Source organism: Triturus cristatus, chromosome 1_2 (assembly GCF_964204655.1).
Source record: "Triturus cristatus chromosome 1_2, aTriCri1.1, whole genome shotgun sequence".
Taxonomy (NCBI): Eukaryota; Metazoa; Chordata; class Amphibia; order Caudata; family Salamandridae; genus Triturus; species Triturus cristatus.
The window spans coordinates 901,497,347-901,506,304 of NC_140580.1; positions in this window are offsets into that span (position 1 = coordinate 901,497,347).

Below are 8,958 nucleotides of genomic sequence, written 5' to 3' on the forward strand. Positions count from 1 at the left end.
GGTATGTCCAGAAGGACTAGTTTGCGCGCTTTAAAGAGAATACCCTAGACCATCAATTCTAGAGTTCTTATTGCTTTATTTAGCTTATTTTAAATTATTTAGATTAGCGAAGCAAATATTTTTTCATGTCTTAGAAAAGAAACCTTCCATTTACAGAACATCACATTTACAAAAACACATTTATACACAATGTTATATTCCACTTAAAAACGAAAAAATTCAAAGACAAAAATGACAAGTGAAACAAACTAAGACAATCGTGTGAAATAACATTAACATTGAAAGTACAACACCAGTCCTAGTTTTTACATAAGGCACCAAGCGGACGTTATATTCTTAACTAGACGTTGTTAATTGTCCTGCCTAGGCCAAGAGACCGGGGGTTATGTCTTCAAACCAATGTTGCCTACACAAGAGGAAAAAATTATTACTACAATCCTTAAGGCACAATATATACACAATCCCCCGGGCTCACAAGAGCTAACGCGTTTCGAATCCACACAATTCACGGATTCTCCTCAGGACTTGGACAAGGTTGATATCTTAAAAGCGGCGCGATGTGCGTCTGCCCTGTGTGTAGAGGAATAGTTGAAACCTCTTCTAAGTGCCTGACAGTTCAATTTGCCATGAGATGTGACGAAAAATCTTTAGTTAGAAATCCCAGTTGCCACAGAGACTTTACAAAGTTGTACTGACGGCTTGACTGTAGTCAGTAATTGGTTTGCTGAATTGTAGCAGACATCGGGTGTGTGGAGAATGTTCTAGAACAATTTAATCCAGACTAAGTTTAAAGAAGTGAGCAATCGGGATGGGCGTCGCCTGAGCAGCCTCATGGAGTGAAATTGATTCCCCTGGCAGTGAGGCGCCAATTACTGACTACAAGCAAAAACCCACTCTCTTCAGGGTTTCTCCCTGTGACAACACTTGCCCTGAGCCGTGACTCCGGACTGGAGTCACGGCCGTCCCGTCCGTCTTGCCTACTCTTGGGTCACTCTTTGTGCTCCTCTCGGCGTCTTCTCCATCCTCCTTTTGGCTCCTGTACTCATCTCCCGCGCTGCTTACTCCCCTCGTCTTCTCCTCTGTTCCCGCATCCACGTCTCCTTCTTCTCTGGCTTCCTCGCGTCTCTTCCCTTCCCGTGATGATCCGTCCTCTTCACTCATTGCTCCGGCAACCACTTCTGGTTTGGAACGTTGCGGACCGCTAGAGTGTGTCCCTCTAGTGCCCCCGGGGAGCCTCTCGCCCGTATCCGCGTCGCTCCTGCCACAGTTGCTCTTCCAGGTAATCTTTCTTCCATTCAGTACTTGCTGAGGAATTTGCGCCCCCTTAGGAATAGAGCTGTGGACCCCTGGTGGGAGCAACCCACAGTTTGAAGACCTATGCCATAATGGGCGTCTTGGTTAGTTAAGATCACAATCTTTTTTTCTATTCCTAATTTGCAGAGAAATATATTGGAGGAAATTTCGCTGTTTGGTGCACTAATCTCATTTGAGATCTTGGTGATTTGTCATAAGTATATTGTTTCTGAAATTGGCTTCAGTGATTATAGGGTGTTGTAGATCTCCAGACTCTCATCATCTTTATAATATAACATGTTTAATGTCCCTTTTATGCTTATTTTAATTAAAACCTCTGGCATTGCTTGAAATTAACTATTTTTTCTAGTAGGTGCTTGGTGCACGTGGACCCCTTGCTCATAGAGAGCGGACTACAGAATCAGGATGTGAGGGGATCACGTGATTAGGACAAACCTGCCAGCATATCAGGTGGTGTTAACATTCACATTAGGCGTATTTACAATTTATAGCACTGAGGATAGGAAAATAAGGTGATTTATCCAAACAACAGGATTTTTGGGTCATTTGGCAAAACGGGTTAGGACCCAAGCCTTAATGATCCAATGCCAGCAATTTAGCCACATTATGCACTGCCAGTATCTTGCTTCGTAGACCTGCATAATACCTAGGCTGTCCGGTTTTAGATTTAAACCCTATAATAACTGATAAAACCCCACTGAAAGAGAAATAGCCCTCACCAGTGCAAACATATAAACACTGAAAAAACACCTGCACAACCACGAACTAAATGCCATTCAAAGAAAGGAAAAATATAATCAGTCATTTGTTTTCTTCTTGAAGGGGCCAATACAATGCAATTTTTTTATACAAGCTAGCAGTAAGAAAGTCTGGGCTAACATTATTCTGCTTGAGTTTTGTTCTTTAGGGATGCCGCTAAAATATTGTTTCTTCTTCCTTTTGTGTTTTTTCAGTTTTGTGGTCTTTGGTCTAAAGATGCAGGGTTTAGAAGCATGGTTTAGGTCTTGTCTAATTATTTTATAAACTGTATAGAATCAGAAAATATCAAAATCATATTTTATATTTTGGCTGCGTTTGACTCTCTCACTGATAGGTAAAATGGCTGGTTTCGTAAGAATCTTTCCTAATATGTGTCATCACATTTACTCACAGAGAATGGGTAAAAACCCTTAATACATCCGCCCCCAGTTTCTAGTGAGTCAGTATTGAGAGTAGGTGAATTGCCAACACCTCAGGCTTTAAACATTCAATGCAAGGTATAGTGACAAGTATATGTAAAAAGAGCGCTATCACCAAGCATCTGGGATAGTGTTTAAAACATGACACCAGACTTTTGTAAAACATAGAACACAGTGTCACTTGGAATGCGCTGCAAAAAAGGTTCTTTCCAAGTGCAACAAAGATTGGAGTGAAATTGTTTGTATTTGCCGTGATTCAGCTACGTATATGCGAAAGTTATGTGATTACCTGTCAAAATTGATACCTGAGCTGAAGTGCTTCCCTGTAAGAGATCCTTGCCACTTGTTAGATGGTATGCTGAAAGCATCTTTACAATCTTCAGAGTTAATGAGGAAAGCTATTGACTTTTTAGTCCATTCTGGTGCATAGTTTTCTTATGCACAGGAACTAAAACGCAAATATTTATCAATTTGTGCTTTGTGTGGCATCAAATAAAGAGTCATCCCAGCTGTGTCCCTTAGCTGATGGTTCTCAGTCCAAGGGGCTATGAATGCTATATTATCCATGTGGCAACCGTTTACAGAATTTTTGCTGAGTGATGTTGTTAAAGGCAAGAAATGTGAGGATCTTTGGTCACATATTGTTAGTGATGTGAAAAAAAAGTACACTCTACTGCATTCTTCGATTGTTACAGGAAAACATAACTGCTGTAGTGGACATTATAAAAAAAAAATAGAATCTGAAAACACCCTTGTCTGCCAATTGTTCAGCATAATTGGTTTAGATGTGAAACATCTCCTTGATAGTAGGCTGAGTGACACTTTTAGTGACTTTGGCACTGCAACATGTTCCATGTTAGAGTGCTTGTCACTTGGTAAGCAAAGCAATGGTGAAGAGCAATTCAGGAACTTTTATTTTACAATGTATGAGAAATGGCTTGCAATGATGCATAGCAATGTCCCTTCACCACCAAAGGCATTTGAAGTCAATGAAACCTCACTGTGGTACACTGTTCTAGATCCCTTCCGTAAAGGGGAATTTCTTCTGTGGTTTCAAAAGTGCTGCTTCATTTTTGACCGCTTCAATAATTCTGAAGGCATAAGCACCCAGATCAGCGCAAATGTTGCATAACCTGCTCTGAGAATCGCAATCTTCAAGTGGACCAGTATTGGGATGGAAAACTATGTCAGTGGCCAGAGTTAACTAATTGCGTACTGGCTGTTTTGGCGTTGCCCATCTCAAGCGTCAATGTTGAGAGGGCCTTTTCAGACAAGTTTACATAGGAAGGAAAGAGCGAGAGCACATGATCAAAGACTCACTGAAGAAGTATTGTATGGTGTACTACAATAAGTTTAATTTGCTAAAATCTATTTGGACCTCATATACACTATACTTACACTGTCTGTATACCATGCACTATCAGTGCAGAAAGCAAGCAATAATAAAACAAAGCGTTCCATAAACACCGGAAAAACACTGATTCTGTCGTTTTTAATGGTGCGAAAATGTGTAACCACTGATAATAACAGTTTTTTTAAGGTATTGAAATCACTTGAAAACACTGGGAAAAAAAACACCAGAATTTACCAAAAATAGAAGCTGAAAACAGGAAAGCCGAATAATACCCCACAACCCAATCCTCCTATGGCCTGTTCATTGTAACCCCTAACAATTTACTCTGATCTGAAGCCTAATAGTTGAGTTACTTCATGAGTTTAATACAAGTGGTCCAACAAGAGGGTGTCAACCAACTCTCATTGAAGGGAACAGACTTTTGTAGACCTGCCTCCTTCGTCTGCACTTCTGGTTTCTCCTTTTCCAAAGCTTCATTTGAAAACGAAAAATGAGGAACCCATATGAACACTTCAAGTCTGAGGTTTTACTATTGATACACTTTATTATGTAGAACTACATTTTTGTACATAAGTATTGTAAATTTACACTCCCAACTAAACAAATGGGTTACTTTGTCCTTTCAAATTTAAACAATACTTAAGTTCTGGACCTGAGCTTAAGCAGTTTTAGAGCTACCTCTTCTTGTTGCATTACACCGTCCCCTTCACCTGTACCTAAAACTACAACCGTCTTGGTGCTAGTGTTGATTGCTTTCCTCCCACCTCATTGTCACCTGTTTCTTACAGCAGAAGTTCTAAGGAGTCTGCTGCATGCTTGAGTGAGGACGTACTATCCACAAGGTTCCTCTACTTGAAACCAATCTTAAACTGTACAGACGAGCAAAACTTTATGTTGCTCCATGGTAAGTTTGTCTGTTACCGTTGCGTAGGACTTGGCTATAGATCATGGCCTGGACAACCGAAAACCAGAATCTCTCCAGATACCATCAAACGCCCAGTAGCAGGATTGAAAGACAACATCAGTTTTAAGTCTCTACCAAATGAACCAAAGTGCTGCACTGTTTCAGGCCCTACCATGTGCAAGACAGGGTCTGGCCACCATTACTTAGTTTTCTCCTGCAGACCGTTTACCCTATTGTCAAGAAAGTGAGTTCAGGATAGTGGTTTTTAGGTCTCGGCTAGCGAAGGATGCGCTTGCGCAGTCTCACTCGCGAGATTTAATGACTTGGAGAAGTGGGGCTTGAACCCGCCCCTCTTCTCTCCTCTTCTCCATTGGCTGTCCTCTTAAATGATGGGCAGCCATTGGAGAAGAGCTTTGTCTCTCCAAACAAGCCCTGTCTTTTTCGGCTTCGTGGGTGTGTTTTTTCGATTCTTTCTCTTTTTTAAGCCCCTCCCCTTTTACACTGGTTTTTTACATTTCTTGTTTCTTAGGGTCACGCCCTTGCTTTGGATTGGGCAACGTCAATATTTATATAAAACTATATGTTCTCATTGGTCTGCAGAATTTTTTGTTACCGCCCTGTGGCTTTTTTTCACACGCCCATAAGACAGCGAGTCTACGGCATGTCTTGCTCACGCTGCCTACACGCGCCAGTCGGCTCTCTGATTGGTTGGCAACTACCAAATAAGCACTGTGATTGGTGGACCTTGTCAACCAATCAGAGAGCCTACTGGCGCGTGCAGGCAGCATGAGCAAGACACGCTGTAGACTCGCTGCCCCCTACGGCGTGTCGATCTTCATCCTTCGGTTTCACATCATGCAGTCTTGTAGGTCTCGCCTCTCCACTCCCGAGATTGTAGCGTAACAAGAGCCCCTTGCTCAGGCGCTTAGGCCTCGATAGCGGCAGCAGTGAATTGAACCGGAGGTTTCCCTGAAGCTAAACGGACACGACAGGTAATGCGACTGGATGGCGTATCTGCCCTGAGAGCAATACAGGCCTAATGCTTACTCTGACTGCCTGGATGAATCTAACCGGGCCCGCAACGCTGCCGTAAGACAGAGAGGAGGTGCCTCGGAGGTGCGGCCCTAGCAGAGAAACAACGTCTGGAGATCCTCCCTGGAGCCCCAGGAAACAGTGGACTCTTCGGCGTCCTGCTCTGTTCCCGGGGATCGACTGCTGCCACTTCCATGTTGCACCCCCCCCACTGCTTCTCGCCTACCTCCCCTAGGTGGAATGTTTGGTGCGATGCAGGCATTTTCCCCCCATCGGCTGGCCTCCTCGAGTAGATTATCTGCTTGCATGCCCATAGACCGCCGCTTTGGGGTGTCTCTGCACGCTGTGCTCGGTGCTACAGCTCGTCTCTGCTCGCTACGCTCCCGGTGAAGAGTGCGGTGTGAGCTTGCCTCTGTCTCACACTTGGGACGGATCTACCCCCGGCAGGAGGGCAGAAGCGCCAAGTCTGGTAGTGACATCTCGCTCTACTCCTCACCCACTGGTGGCGGTGTCCGCTCCCTGCAGCTCCAGCTGATAAGATCAGAGCAGTAAGGCAGGGGCGCAGAACAAGGCACCCGGGACACTTCGCCACACCACCCCGGCGCGGAGGGGGTTGTCTGCCACTGTCACTTTTCCCCTGCTCCGTTTCCTTCACTTTACCACTACCTTTACTTTACCTTGATCCGTTCACTCCTCCACCTGTACCCACCTGTGTGTCTGCTTCATATCTGCCCTCCACCTATGTGCCTACGTTCCTCACCCTGTACCATCTCTACTCCACGCGCAACCCCGCTCCACCTGAGTCCCCTCACCTGTGCCATACGCCCCCTCACCAGCACGTCTCGTCTACTACACCCGTATTCCTGCTCCACCCGTACCTTCCCGCTCCTCAACCTGTGCCCTAGCCTCTACTCCGACTCTCCCCCTGATTCACCTGTTCCCGCCCACCGGCACTCTCCTCTACTCCTGCACACTCCATCCCTCCAACCCGCCACCTGCTCACTGCAACCCTCCATCTCTCCACCTGCTTCCTTCTGCCTCCCAACAGGTGAATCCCTTCTACTCCACCTGTAACCCTGCTCCGTCTGAAGCCCCTCTTCTCCTCCACACTCCACCCCTCCACCTGTTCCCTTCTGCCTCTAAACAGGCACATCCTCTACTCCACCTGGGACTCTCCTCCACCTGAAGCCCCTCCTCTCTCCCACCTCCAGCTCCCGCTCTACCCCTCCAGCACCAGTTACCCTCACCTTAGCTCTCCTCCCTCCACTGTTCTTCTCTCTCTTTGCCCACCTAGTTTCCCTCCTCTCCATCTGCACTGCGATACTTTCTCTCCAGCTGCCCTCTCTCCATTCTCTCGGTTTTCACTTACACACATTCGCAGAGCTTATTTCTCTCCATATGTTCCCATACCAGGCGCTTCATGCAGTTTGGTGCTTACTTTTCGTCCATATTAAACAATAGTAAATGTTTCAGCACACAGGCTAATATGCTGCATTGCTAAATACATATATGGTCCCAAAGGCGAGACCGATGCATTGCAAGTGCTTGTTTTTCCATGTAGGCAAACTTCTGGATTTCTCATTGTTGTTTATTTTTACTCCACCGCTTTCTGACAGTTATGCACGTCTGTGATAGGTGGGTTTTTGCCCCTCTGCATGTACTGTAGGCCATTTGTTCTGTTGGGTGGCAGGACTACTGTAGGGTGGCTACCTGACTCCTGATGTAGTGACACCACAAAGCCGTTCAGGACTTTCATTTAGCAACGTACTGTATTCTGGGTGTCATAGTCTTGGTTTGCATCCACTGAACAAATCAAACACAGCTGATGGTAAGGATTTTTCATGTGAAAGTTGTAGAAACATGGGTCTAGATGGCAACCGCATGCGGCAGTTGCTAATTTAAAAATAAGGATTTTTCCCCATGATGCCCACATTTACTGGAAGGGAGTGAGAGAACTCCATTGATCTACTCTAGTGTAGAAGAAAGCACACTTTTTTAACCCTCCAGCAAATGCACCTTTAAAAACTGGCCGAGCTAGTAAGGCTTCAGGCTACATGTAAGGTGCCCTGTGAACCATTGACGTCGCTTTCAGAGCGTGTTTACAACAGGGATAGAAACAATACATAAATCCACCCCCTGTCACAATCTAGACCTATTATTCACCCTCTTGTCAGCTGTAATTAATAGAGCCTTCTCCTCTGCAGCCATTCTCATTGATGCACATTCTACATCCTGTGCAGTGTTTAAAAGCTGTGTACTCAAAAACGTCTCCATAGTTAATAAAGAACAAAACACGCACCGAGCAACAGTGATCTTCACACATCTGCTTTTAAAAGAGTGCAGTGTAACACAGCTCTGGCCACATCCTGCTACAAGAATGAGTGTTGAAGACGGAAGAGGGTCTGGCTCCTTTCACTACCAAATAAAGTGTCCATGAGTTGGTTGCAGACTCTGTTATTCACCGGGAACGGCTCAAAAATGTGAATGTAATAAATAGATAAATGCCTCTGCATATTTATATATATTTATATTTATATACACACACACACGCATATATATATATATATTCACTTAAAAAAACCATAGGTTTCACACATGTTATAGTTAGCTGGACATTTCACTCGTAAAAAAACATTGAAATGCCTCCGTTATAGTTAGTTCAGATAACTATAACTCGCACACCCGCAATCCACTGCTGATGACGTCACATATTACATCACTCATGACATGGTCAGTGACATCACTCATGACATCATCATTGTGATAGAGTGGCGGTCGCGCGAGTTATAGTTATCTGAACTAACTATAACGGGGGAATTTCAATGGTTTTTTACGAGTGAAATGTCCAGCTAACTATAACATGTGTGAAACCTATGGTTTTTTAAGTGAATTTGCAAGGTTTTTTTAAATGCTAATTCCTAACTATAAAGTGTGTGAAACCTATGGTTTTTTAAGTGAATTTGTAAGGTTTTTTAAATGCTAATTTATGTATGTATTATTATATTTTTTATATATTTATTTTACAATAAACTACCTATGTATATAGTTATAGATTGACTGTAAAATGGAATGGCTCAGCTCTTTTTTTTTTTATTTGGATAAAGTTGAACAGCATAGTTAATATCTTCTATAAACTTATAAACAGTTTAAAATGTTTTTTTTTTTATAAAGTTTTT